Source organism: Carlito syrichta, unplaced genomic scaffold, assembly GCF_000164805.1.
Source record: "Carlito syrichta isolate Samal-C Ts95f unplaced genomic scaffold, Tarsius_syrichta-2.0.1 Scaffold313745, whole genome shotgun sequence".
Lineage (NCBI taxonomy): Eukaryota > Metazoa > Chordata > Mammalia > Primates > Tarsiidae > Carlito > Carlito syrichta.
The window spans coordinates 118,448-132,348 of record NW_007257841.1 but is presented as its reverse complement, the minus strand read 5'-3'; positions in this window follow the sequence as shown (position 1 = coordinate 132,348).

The following is a 13,901-nucleotide window of genomic DNA, read 5'->3' as shown; positions in this document are numbered from 1 at the left end:
GCAGTTTTGCCAAATCCGTGAAAAAGACATCCCTCCCCAAGCTTGGTGGTCCCATGAGAAGGGACCCAGAGTCATATGGAGCAGAGTCATCCCAGCTAAACTGCTCCAGCCAACCCATGGACACGTGCACTGCTAGGATCAACAGCCCTACTGACACGCAGACATGTGAGTTATAATATAAATTATTGTTACGTCCCTGAATTTTGGGGTGGTTTGTACTGTAATAATAGCTAACTGGTAAGACATTATTAAGTATTTTATAGAGGAGAAAATGAAGGCTTAAATAGGTTCAGCAAGTTTGCAACCAGCCTCTGTTATGTACTTACTTTACACCAGGACCCTTTCTAAACACAAAGCTTATAAGCTATCATAGTAAGTACTTCATTAACCTGTGAAAAGAGGTTCTATTACCATTACTGCCATGTTACAACCAAGGAAACAAGTAACTTGCACAACGTCACGCAATTAAGTGGTGAGTTTGGCGCTAAAGCCAGGCCTCTCTTATTCCAAATTTCATTTTTTATCCACCTCATCATGCTGCTTCTACTCATGTAGGTATAATGGGCTGGGGGATGGCAAACATAGAGGGATAAGTTAAAAACCCTGAACCCACAGAGTTTTCAGCCTAGATGGGAGGACAAGGTGTACACACAGAAAACAGTCAATAATAGTATAAAGTAATTTTGCAATATATTGGTGCCAAAGGCTTTCAAGGTCATATCTCCAGCTCAGACCACTTCCTCAGAGATCCAAACATGGTGATCTATAATTACCGGTTTGACATCGCTATTTTCCACTCTGATCCATTCTTTGCCTAACACTATGTATTTTTAAGACATCTATCTTTTAAAACTCAAAAACTAATCATATGGAACTTTGAGGATACTGTGTTAAGAGAAATAAGTCAGTGACAAAAGGACAAATACTGTATGATTCCACTTATATGAAGTACTTAAAATAGGCAAATCCATTCGGACAGAAAGTAGAATGGTGATTGCTGGGGGATTACTGGAGCAGGAAATGGGGAGTTACTGTCTAATGGGTACAGAGTTTCAGTTTTACAAAATGAAAAGAGTTTTGGATACGAATGGTGGTGATGGTTGCCCAAGATTATGAATATATTTAATACTACCAAACTGTACACTTACAAATGGATATGATAGTAAAGTTTATGCTATGTGTATTTTACCACAATAAAACAATTGGAAGAAAACAAGTGTAATCCCGTCACTTTCTGGCTTAACAGTCTCCAATTGCTTCCCTTGTTCTAAGAACAGAGACCAAAACCTTGAGCACAGAGGTTACATGGCACTGCACACTCTGTTCCATGCTCACCTCTTTAGTCTCACTCAGCTCCAATTCTCCCATTTGCTGTCTCCCTCCTGGTCTCCAGCTTCGCTATCTTGGTCCCTGGTACCTCAGGACCTTTGCACATGTCATTCTTTCAGCATGAAATGCTCTTTCCTTACCCCTCCCACCTCTATTTAGAAGACGCTCAAGCCGGGCTTGGTGGCTCAGCCTGTAATCCCGCGCCTTTGGGAGGTTGAGGTGAGCGGATTGCCTGAGCCTGCAGGTTCGAGACTCACCTGGGCAACTTGGAGAGACCTCATCTCTACAATAAATGAAAAAATTAGCCAGGCGTGGTAGCACGCGCCTGTAGTTCCAGCTATTTGGAAGACTGAGGCGGAAGGATTGCCGGAGCCCAGCAGGTCGAGGCTGCGGTGGCCGGGAGCGGCCACTGCACTCCAGTCTGGGTGACAGAGTGAGACTCCAACTCAAAAAAAAAAGAAAATACTCACATCTTCTTCAAAGAAGTCCTCCATGATTTCTCAAGCTGAAGTACATTTCCCTGCCACCCTTTTTCAGAGCTGTTAGTTCTAGTCTTTTGCTTCACTTTGCTCACTGGTTGTATTACATATTTGTGTGCTTACCCCGCTAGATTTTAAGCTCCAGGACAACACAGACAGTATCTCTTTTGTTCTTGTTCTTGATTGTGGCTACAGTATATGGCACAGGGCTTCATACAGAGTGATAAATTAATGGATAAATGAGGGAAAGTACAACAGATGCTGCTGGTTTCCACCCACATCCCCTCAGGTCCTCCTGATTCCCTTGTCTATCGAAGGCTTCTCAAGGCAAGTACCTGGGATTCTCCATCTGAGAACTTTCTGGATTGTCCAGTTCACAGGTGTGGGGCAGAAGAAGTGTCAATACCCCTGGAAGTAGCTCCTTTCAACATGGATGGGAGTCGGAAGATAAAAGCCTCCACTCCACTAGGTGAGATGACTCTGAAGAGTACTCTCTGCAGTCTCCACTGGACTGAGTCACTACTTCCCACAGTGGTACCATTAATTCATCCTGTGGTGGCATCCTTTCCTTCCTTGTCTCACTTCTCACTCCCTGGTTAGCTTTCTGCTACCACCTCTCAAATATACCCAACTAAAGAGAAAGGCACAACAAGTAGAAGTCTCAGTGGAAAGAGAGCTCCCTACAGGTGGGGGTGATTTGGACAGTTTTTATGTAACATCCAGTAGGCTAATTGGGCTTTAAAAGCCTGGAATCAGAGAAGAAACATGGAAGGAGGTCTACGTGCAAAGCTTCCAAGGAGAGGTGTGGAAAAATATTGGATTTCCTTCCCTGCCCCAGGGAAGGAACAACTTTTCTGCTCTAACAAGCTGACTTTGACTTGTCTTAAGAATTCTCCTCCATCATATTCAGGAATCTTCTTTTTCTGCACTGGTGAATTTTAATGTGCCAGTGAGATCATTTGCTCTTTCAGTCACCTTGCCAGATTGGCCTTATTACTATTTTTGCTTTTACAAAATGTCTCTTTCATAATACAGGATCAAGTATTTGACAGAGGACAAAATATGAGACAGAGCAAATTAAAGCGCCTGTGCTCCAGTCCTCAAAATCAAGCCAATGGCTGGCAATATCTGCCGTGAACTAGCCGGGGGAAGAGAGGTGATAGCAATCTGATTAGAGGAGGACAGAGGGTTTCTTCCTTCCCTCCTCCCCCAGAATCACTTAGAATGACTGTCAGATGATTGCCCCCATCCTGCTTGGCTGCGAATCAAGTAGATTCAATCAGACTAGATTTTTCTAAAAAAAAAATAATAATAATAAAGGAAGCAAAGCCAGGAAATCTACAACCTTCTCTTTGATGGATGTGACTCAGCCCAAATGTATATTGCAGACCCCCCAAAACTGATAAATACCCCAGATACCTTGTTGCTGCATGAAGGAAATTGGTAAACAATGCTCCCCACATAAAACCAGCATCCCGAGGCTCCTTCCTGATTCGGTGCGAGACTTCCAGCAGTGAGCTGGGCTGTTCCACATTGCATCTGGTTGAAATTCAACTAGCCCATATCTGGGCCTCCACAACTAACTGCCACTCTCATCTGCAGATGTTTTACTGATAGAATTTGTATATGATGTACAGCAGTTGTTTAAGGTTATTTGTAAAAAAAAAAAAGTGGAGACTCTCAGTGGGGAACTCAACAATCGATCATTTATTATTATCTTCCAAGTTTTCTCAGGAATCAGTCAAGGCAGGGATATTATCTATCTTGCTTATTCTCAGAGTTTTCACCTGATTATGATGTGTTCTTCAGTCTTCAATTTGTGAAGTCTGATGGAGATACACAGTGGAAACTAAGTCAGATGACTGGAGTCTTATGTAGGGCTGACTTGCTCAGAGGTTTCAATATAGAGAGTCGATAGATACTAAGTGAAGCTGGTCATTCTAGTAGAATGAAAAGGTGTTCAGAGAGAATTGAAACAGACCACAGGGGGGAAAGAATTAAAGATCAACATTTTCTTTTTTTTTCTTTTTTTTTTTGAGTTGGAGTCTTACTCTGTTGCCCAGGCAGGAGTGCAATTGTATGCTCATGGCCACCACAGCCTCGACTTGCTGCATTCAGGTGATCCTTCCACCTCAGCCTTCCAAGTAGCTAGAACTACAGGCATGTGCTGCCATGCCTGGCTAACTTTTTGATTTACTGTAGAGATGAGGTCTTGCTAGCTTTCCCAGGCTGGTCTGGAACCTGTGGACTCAGGCAATTCTCTCATCTCAGCCTCCCAAAGTGCTGGGATTATAGGCGTGAGCCACTGTGCTCAGCCAAGATCAACACTTTCAATAATGAGTCTCCTCTCTCTTTCATGTCTTAAGCACCTGGCTTTGGAAATCTTCCCCCATCTTGAAGGGCCAGATGGAAAGAGACCTCCCTACTGCCCACTGGTGAATAGTTAATAGATATCAAACCCTCACTATATGATGGACATTGTGCCAATAGCTTTCCAGGCTTATTCTATTTAATTATACACTATCATATAGCAAGATAGATGAACAAATGTCTTAAAACCTAGCAATAGAATCTCTATTATGAAAGAAATTGTCTTTTGAAAGCATGAGGTGTTTGGTGAGTGTAGCAGATGGCATAGAGGGATTCACCGTGCACTCTCCCCTACCCTCTTCCACCATGACCTCCACAGTGGAGATGGAGAACTACATACTCCAGCTCCCAGAGTCCTTGCAGCTAGGGGTCCTCCTGAGACTCAGACACCACCAGGCAAATACACCCTGTAACTTGAAAGAAGGAAGGAAATGCCACAAGGTGGTACCCTGCATGGGGAATTGGTAGAGAAGAGTTTAATTTCTCAGGGGCTATCAGGGGTAGGTCACTTTCTGCTCATGGCAAGGGCAACATGATCCTGGGGTCTAGATAGCAGCAGTCACCTTAGCAATTTGGTTCTTGGACATTGTGGTTGTAAAACTTGTTCCTAGAAGCCTAGTCTAGAGTCTGGGTCTTCTTCATCCCAATCTCTAAGTCACCCAATATCCTTTAATAAACCCTCTTCTTAAGCCAGAGGAGCTTAAACAGTGGATTTTATTGTCTGCAACTAAGAACTTTTCTGGCACATAGGGCAGAAGTTGAGATCTTAAGACCTGAGAGCCAGCTAGTGCTGAAGCTTCTGAGAGCAGCAGTGACATCTCTGCATAAAGCAAAGAGAAGGAATTGTTGTGTTGGAGAGGCCAAGGGCAGGAGGAGATGAGAGAAAGGCAAACAGGCACACAGGAAATGGAGTGGAGGAAGTGGCAACAGAGACCCTGACATAGTTTGGATATTTATGCCCTTCAACTCTCATGTTAAAATGCGATCCTTGAGGGAGGATCCTTTATGGGTGGCTTGGTGCCCTCCCCACTGTAATGAGTGAGTCCCTTTCTATTAGTTCACAAAAGAGCCTGCCACTCCTCCCACTTTTGCTTCTGCTCTCGCCATGTGACATGCTGGCTACCCTTGCCTTCTGCCACGAGTAAAAGCTTCCTGAGGCCTCATCAGAAGCTGAGCAGATGCCAGCACCATGCAGAACTGTAGGCTAAATAAAATTCTTTTTTAAATAAATTGCCCAACCCCAGGTATTCCTTCATAGCAACACAAATACGGAGCCCCTTTGTGGTTGTAGATGAAGAGTATCTTTGTTTGGATGTTGTTTACTGTATAGTAAGTGGCATGTCCCAACTCTTAGTGTCAGTTCTTCAGTTAAGTCTAGTACTCTATGATTCACAGATGCTTTTTGTTTGTTTGTTTGTTTGTTTTTGTTTTTGTTTTTTTGTGTTGGAGTCTCATTCTGTTGCCCAGACTGGAGTGCAGTGGCCGCTCCCAGCCACCACAGCCACGACCTGCTGGGCTCCGGCGATCCTTCCGCCTCAGCCTTCCGAGTAGCCAGAATTACAGGCATGCACTACCACGCCCAGCTGATTTTTTGATTTATTGTAGAGATGAGGTCTCGCTGCCCAGGTGGGTCTCGAACCCGTGGGCTCAGGCAATCCACTCACTTCAGCCTCCCAAAGGCACGAGATTACAGGCTGAGCCACCGAGCCCGGCCACAGATGCTTTATATGAGTGGAGATTTTTGAGGCAACCTGTGAAGTGGCAAAGTTTCCAGTCCAGACTGATTCATAAGCGCAACTACAAGGATGCAAGTCCACTGAAGTCCTGGAGTGGCTTGTGGCCAGACAAGACAGGAGACTCAAGGAGAGGAGAGGATCCAAGTGATGCTTCCTGATTCTCAAGGGAGCATCAGGAAACATCTGCACATCTGCACATCATGCCTGTATAGCATTGTCATTTCCATTTTCTGAGCAAAAAATCTGAGGTTTAAAAGGGTCACAGAGCAACTCAGTGTTCAAGGTCACATCTATTTGGTTTCAAAACCTGAACTCCAACCATTCTCCAACAATGACCAGTGAACTACACTTTTAACCATAAAGCCAAGTTAAAGTACCAGGAAAAAGCATATGATAAATATCAAGCCAGTAAGTAGTGCACGAAAAGGGGACACATCCCTGTGCTACCCAACCTCCATCTGGGCATCCTTCACTCTCCCCATGGACACTGCAGAGTTGAGGGCTGTTCTGATATGGCTCTCCACCCTCCAATCTCACCTTCTCTTGGGTCTCAGATGTGTGGTCCCTCCTGCTTCTCTCAGAGACCACCAGCAACACTATGGCCCTGTTCAAACCCTTGGCTATGTTCTTTGCTCCCTGGAGCCCTTCAAAGTCAACTTTTTATCTCTTAAGAACTTGAAGGATGAGAAAGAAAGAAAGCGTCCTGTTCCAATGCTCCATCTTTATCACTTTGACGTATTCCTAACAATGATGGAAACCTTACACAAACTGGATCAAGTAAAAGGAAAAGAAGAATGAGGAATTGATTGGTTCCTGTTTCTGAAAAGCCCAGGGATTTTAGCTTATATGAGGCTGGATCCAGAGACTCAGGGGACCCCTCACTTTCATTCTCTTTTATACTCTCCTCCATCTCTTTACTTCACTTCTTTTATTCTCCAGTAGGGTCTCACCTTAGGTGCCTCTTGGCATATCCAGGCTCACATCCTTAATTTTCCCAGAGAAAGTGACTTCTCTTCCCAGGAGACATAAGTCTTAGAATTAGGCTCAGTGCCCACTTCTGAACCAAATTCTGTGGTCGAGGGTAGGACTGCTATCATTGGCAAGGCCTGGGTCATGTCCCACCCCTAGCACTGGGGACAAGGCCAGCCAGCTCAAACCACATGGACTAAGTAGAGGAGGGATGGCTTTCCTAAGAACTCCCTGGAACAAACCCACAAGGAGAACAGATGCAGGGTGGGCTGAACCAAGAGAAGTCTGCTGTTCTGCCTTCTCTGCACCCAATCTTCCCTTCTTCCTCACCATATACGCTGTTAATTCCTGGGCTCTTTTGGGGTCTTTCTAAATGCTTCTTCCTGCCTTTCACAGTGGAAGTTTCCACGCCATGGCTTTGCTAGGGACACACCTGGCACAGATATAGTGTCTAGACAATGTCTGTGGCATGAATGGATGAGGCTAAGAGAGCAGAGGGGCCACCAAGCTCTTTCGCATAGATGGGGCAGGCCCAGAACAACCAGACTGCAGGGGAAAGGTGCCTCAGTTTCCATTCTTTTATAGCCTTCCACGTTGGAATTCTACTTGGCTCTGCTGCTTCTTTCTAGTTGCTACATTTCTCACAATAGCACACGCCAAAGGGCTCCCAAACCATGCCTGATCCCACATCCAATGCATCCCTCAGCTGAAAGGGGCCCAATAACCAGGATATGGGGAGAGAGAGAGAGAAGCCAGGGTAGGTGCTCCTTGGGAGTCAGGCAGAGAGGAAAGATGCTCCAGAAATGATGCTTTCTCCCTACCTGCTGAAGCCTTTGGTGTTTTTGTGGGGAGAGGGGAGGACAGAGGAGGTACCAGCTATGCTTGTACTCATGATCCTGCCACAAAGGTACAACACAGGACAAATTGACAATAGTTCACTAGAATGAGTCTCAAACCAAAAACTCCACTCCATTGTGACTGTATGAACAGTCAGTGTTGTAAAAAAGAATCATGTTCCCCTTCTCTATAATATCACAACTTTGAGTCCTTCTTTTCCAAATGCCTCATGAATTTGGAGAAAGTACACAACTGTCATTGGATGATAACTCAAGCCTTATTCTTTCCCATAGATGGGGTTGCTGCCATACAAATCTCCAGCAATGCCCTTCCAGGGGTCCTTTCAGGATTACATGTAGCAGGGGTAGTTAGTGAATGGTGCCGTGGCTGGGGGGAAGGGCCGAAGAGCCTTTTGCTTGGAGTTACTATATTAATGTTGTGTCTTAAACCTGGCCAGGCAGGGGTCCCACAGCACACAGACCTGAGTTTCCAGAGGACTGAGCAGTTCCCACTCGATGAAATGACAGGCTAGTGCTACCAGCTGCTCCTCTGAATATGGGAGAAAGCAACTGCTGTCAACAGTGTTAACTGTGATGGCCTCAAAGTGTCTGAGAATCGACCCTAAGACAGATGGTCTCCAACTAGCAGACCTAGAAAATTCCCATCGCCATTGTCCCTGGACTTACCTCTCTGGTCTCAGCTTTCTCCCTTGAAGATGAAGGGTGGACTCCATTGTCACCAAGTGTCTTGAGTATTAACAGTCACCTGCAGAGCCCTGCCTTGCCTGCTTCCTCTACCCAGAAAAGTACAAAGGAAGATAGTTATCTACAGATCCCTGAGCAGTTTCTCTTCAGTCTTATAAGAGATGGTCTGCTTATCCTATGACTTCCTGCTGAGCAGTTACTTTGTGGGGGCTTCAGTGGCAGGGGAACCTTTATTATATTCCCTTCCCTACTTTTGTGCTTTGGCTCAAAGAAGGGACCTCCACCCACACTTCTGCTCCATTTCTTCCCATCTACTTATTGGGAGGAGGAGTTGATAATCCAATGGGTCAGAGCCTGATATTCACTGAAATATTACACTCAATGAAACACATTTTCTCGAGCCCTCTTCTGCTGCAAGCAATAACTCATAGTGTGCGAATGCACACACGTATGTTAGAATATATCTTTAGGATAAATTCCTAGCAAAGGGATTTCTGGGTCAAGAGTAAATGAATTAAAATTTTTAAATTTCTAATTGTCCTCCCAAAAAGCTGCACCTTGTGGCAGAGAGTGCTAGTAATCTACCTATGACTCATTTTCCCTTAGTAATCAAAAGGCTACATATCTGGGCAACCCTTGTAGATGGAGTAGCCAATGAAATGTAAGCAGAAGTTTTGAATGAGACTTCTAGGAAAGCCCCTTTGCTTCCTCTACTTCCTGTATGGATTCCTGTTGTGATGGCAGGAGCTACAACAACCTTTTTATTACCTCAAGGATGGAAGCTGTATACTAAGGATGGGGGAACAGAAAGGCCAAATGGGTCCCTGAAATCCCTCTTAGAGCCTTCAAAGAGTACTGGGCTATTTCTTATAAGTAAGTAAACAAAGTCCTAATTGTTCTAATATCCCTCAGTCAGGCCACTGTTGCTAATGGCTCACTACAGTCCCTAACTGATTCACACTGATTTACATTCTCACTCATAGTATATGAATTCACCTTTCCTCTTATACCCTCACCAATATTAGACCTTCCAAAATGTAACCTATTTTTACCATTAGGTTTCCAGTAGAATTATCCTCCAAGAAACTCAAGATGTAGGGCAGGAGAAAGTAAGGCAAATTACTGAGATGGAGATTTCAGAAGCAGCCATATTCAGGGGGTGGTTGTATCTATTTGAATGAATGAGCCACTAAAGAGAGATAAGAGCCAGGTATGGTGGCTCATGCCTGTAATCCCAGCACTTTGGGAGGCGGAAGCAAGAGGATTGCCTGAGCCCATGGGTTCGAGACCAGCCTGGGCAATTTGGTGAGACTTTGTCTCTACAATCAACATATTTAAAAAATTAGCCAGGCGTGGTGGTGTGCACCTGTAGTTCCAGGTTCTTGGAAGGCTGAGGTGGAAGGATCACCTGAGACCAGCAGGTCGAAACTACAGTGGCCATAAGTGTGCCATTGCACTCCAGCCTGGGCAACAGAGTGAGACTCTGACTCAAAAAAAAAAAAAAAAGAGAGCGAGACAAGCAAGTGACCTATGACAGTCCTGTAGGGTATATAGAGGCCAATTCACGGAGGTTCTCAGTCATCGACTTCCCAGGTATGTGTACCACATGCACCTTTAAAAAAATGTAACTCTTGAGCATTTACCACTAGAGGATGTCTTTCTTCCCTCTCACATTCAAAACAATATCTTTTTCCACAAGACTGCATGGTCTAGACGATTCAAATAGACAATCATTAGCAGGAGCAAAAGGAAAAGAGCATTGGTGTCGGGGGTGAGGAGATAAAAGAATATGATGATTTGGAATTATGCAAATTGCACATGTCCACAACTTAACGTTCATTAAAGGCACTGCAATCAGTTAATCTTCAGTTTCAGGAAATTTATGTCTTTTATAATTATCCTCCTCCCAGGTAGCATTTAATTATCTACACAAGTCAGTGCATAGCAGGGGTCTTACCAATTCCTCATTCTACCTCCTGCTCCTGCAGGGTGGTAAGTACCCACCATGGGAGGGAAAGTGGAGTGTCTCCAAGGAAAAAGACTTGATAAGCTCAAATGCTAGCAAAACTGTCTATCACGCCACCAATGAGCTGACCAAACACAACTTCGAATTTAAAACATGCAGTAGGGAAGATTCACAAAAATTAATCTTCCCAAAAGTGATGATTGCATTTTCAAAAGCATTGTTTTCAAAGCCCCTCAAAGCCCGAAGCCTCATTCCAGCCCATCTCTGGGGAAAGAGGCCCTGGATTCGTGACTGGAGGAAGGGCTCTCAAGCTCTGCCTCTTCTCTCACGCCCTTCCTCCCCACCCCTGCCCTGCCTCCCAGCCTTGTCCCAGCCTCATTTTCTGATTTGGGCACAGATTCCATTGGGATTATCTGACTTCTCCTTTCTCCATTTGCTTTGAGTTTGACGATTCTTTTAAAAGACCTAACTAGATTCATGGGTTTCAAACTGAGTAGAGTTACAACAGGTTGTCAGAGTTTCTTCATTAATTTAATAGACTAGTACTTCTTTAATCTTATGTATTTTGAGATGGCAAATACAAATAGAACCATCCTGTACCAAAACAGTAGAGACAAGATGGGAAGAGGATGAGGAGAAAAGTTAGACACTGTAAGAACTTATGCAGCTTGGCAGTGGGGAGGGAGAGGGAGCAGAAGGGGTGCAGAGTGGCCTTGGGGAGAATGGAAAGGGAGAGATAGCAGGCCAAAGACACTGGCGTGAGTCACACCAAGCTGGGCTCCAACTCTACACTTCCATTTGCTAGCTACATGGCCTTGGGCAATATATTTAATGATCTCTAGCCTCAGTTTTCTCATCTGTAATCTAGGGACAGAAATAATCTACTGCATAAAGTTGTAGTGATGATTAAATGAAATAATTTCTATATCAAGCCAAGTACATAGTGGGCACTGAACAGATGGCATCTCTTATTACCATTGTGGTGGGAAGCCCCCAAGAAACTCTCAATGATCCTTGTCTCTTGATATTCACTCTCTGGCATGGTACTCTCCCGCAATGAATTGGTACTGACACATGTGGCCAATAGAAGATTACAGAAGTGACAGTGTGTGAGGCTCAGAGGCTTCTCAAGCAAGGTCACAAAAGGGTTAGAAGTTTCTGCGTTGGTGTCTTGGATCCCTTGCTCTGGAGGAAACCAACCATCTTGTCATCAGGACTCTCAAGCAACTGCATAGAGAAGCCTACATGGAGAGGTGGAAACTTTCCAGACCTTCGAGGTAACCATCTTGGGAGCAGATCCTCTGGTTTCACACAATCAAGATTTCAGTTGATGGTAGCCTCAGCTAATATCTAATTGCAATTTTCTGAGAGACTCTAGGCCAGGACCAATCAACCAAGTCACTTCCACGTTCCTGACCCAAAGCATCTGTGAGATATAAAAAGTGACTGTTGTTTTTATACCACTAAGTTTTGAGGTGATTTGTTATGCAGCAATAGATAACTAATACAGGAGGATGATATTGATTATCAAATGCTACATAACTATATTCTAAAACTTAGTGACTCAAAAATTTTTTTAAAAAATTAGGCCAGGCATGGTAGCTCATGTCTGTAATCCCAGAACTTTGGGAAGCCAAGGCAAGAGGATCCCTTTAACCCAGGAGTTCAAGAATAGCCTAGGCAGCATAACAAGATCCCATCTCCCAAAAAAAAAAAAAAAAAAAAAAATTAGCCTCTACCAAAAAAAAAAAATCAATATGGTGGTGCATGCTTGTAGTCCCAGCTACTTGGGAGGCTGAGGTGAGAGGATGTCCTGAGTCCAGGAGTTTGAGGCTGCAGTGAACTGTAATTATGCCACTGCACTCCAGCCTTGGCAACAGAGAGACCCTGACTCAAAAACCAAAAAAACAAAAGTCATTTATTATTTATTGTGGTTTCTGTGGGTGAAAATGTTATTTAAGAAATAGGGATAGCTTAATTCTGGGGTGTTAGTTGAAGTAGCTTGACAACTGGGGGCTGGCATCATGTGAGGGTTCATTTATTCCTATGTCTAGAAATTGGTATTGGTTGTCAGGTGAAGGTCTAGCTGAGGTTGTTGGCTGGTACATCCATTGTTATGGACTGAGTAGAGTCCCCTCCAAATTCGTATGTGGAAACTTTAACCTCCAGTGCCCAGAATGTGACTATATTTGGAGATAGGACCTTTCAGGGGATAATTGAGTTAAAATGAGGCGATTAGTCTCATTATAGGGTTAGGTCCTAATCCAATCTGACTGGTATCCTTCTAAGAAGAGGAGACGGGGACACATAAGAGACACCAAGATGGACATAAACAGAGAAGAGGCCAAGTGGGGACACAGTGAGAAGGCAACCATATAAAAGCCATGGAGAGAGGTCTCAGAAGGAACCAAACCTGCCAACACCTTGATTTTGGGCTTCCAGCTCCAAAACAGTGAGAAATACATTTCCGTTATTTAAGCCACCTAGTCCATGCTATTTTGTTATTGCAGTGCAAGCACATTAATACACTCATGCATGTCTTTTCCATGTGGCCTGAGTTTCCTTACAACATAGTAAGTATGTTCTAAAGGCAACAGTGGGAGGAGGGGGCAGGAGCATGGGGAGAGAGAGAGAGAAGCTGTGCCATTTTGTGATCTAGTTTCAGAAATCATATAGCATCACTTCTGACATATCCTATTTATTAGAAGTTAGTCACTAAGTTATGCCCATATTCAAGGGAAAGGGAACTAGACTCTACCTTTTGAAGGAAATATAGTGAAATCATTTGCAGACATATTTAAAAACCATCCCAATCTTTACCTTTTAAGATGCTGGCATTTCAGCCAGGTGCAGACATGCCCCCGAGTAACTTGGATTGGGAATGTGAATTTAGAACTCAGGCTACAGATGTGGATTTGGAAGTCATCTACATGGAGAAATCAAAAGGGAATGTGACTCCAGAGAGAGGAGAGGGCTCAGCCTCGAGGAATGCCAAACCCAACTTAGTGCTGCATAAATATTGATTAACTGAAAGTATTGGGCAGAACCTCAAAAAGTCAACTACCCAGCTCACACTGGGTATTTAATAAAATGGAAAGTACCAGCTTAGTCCATTAAATCTTCCTATTAAAACTTTCTACCAGCAAATAAGGTACTACCTAATGTTCCACAGCCAGAATAGTTTTCAAAAACATAATGGACTCATAAGATGAAACACAATCATTGTCTGCAAGCAGGGTTCTAGGGGACCCATAGGCTTTTGTGACTCTGTTGTTAGGTACATCCACATTTAGCATTATTATGTTTTCTTGGTGAGTTGACCATTCTATTATTACACAATTATCCCTTTTTATTACTGGTAATGTTCCTTGCTCTTGATTCTACTCTGTCTGAAATTAATATAGCAACTCCAGCCTTTCCATTATTATCATTATAAAAGTCACTATTCAGCCTGTGCACTCATCTGCAATTAGAATTTCTTGGTTAGAGAGTTTTGACTGCATGTTGTTAG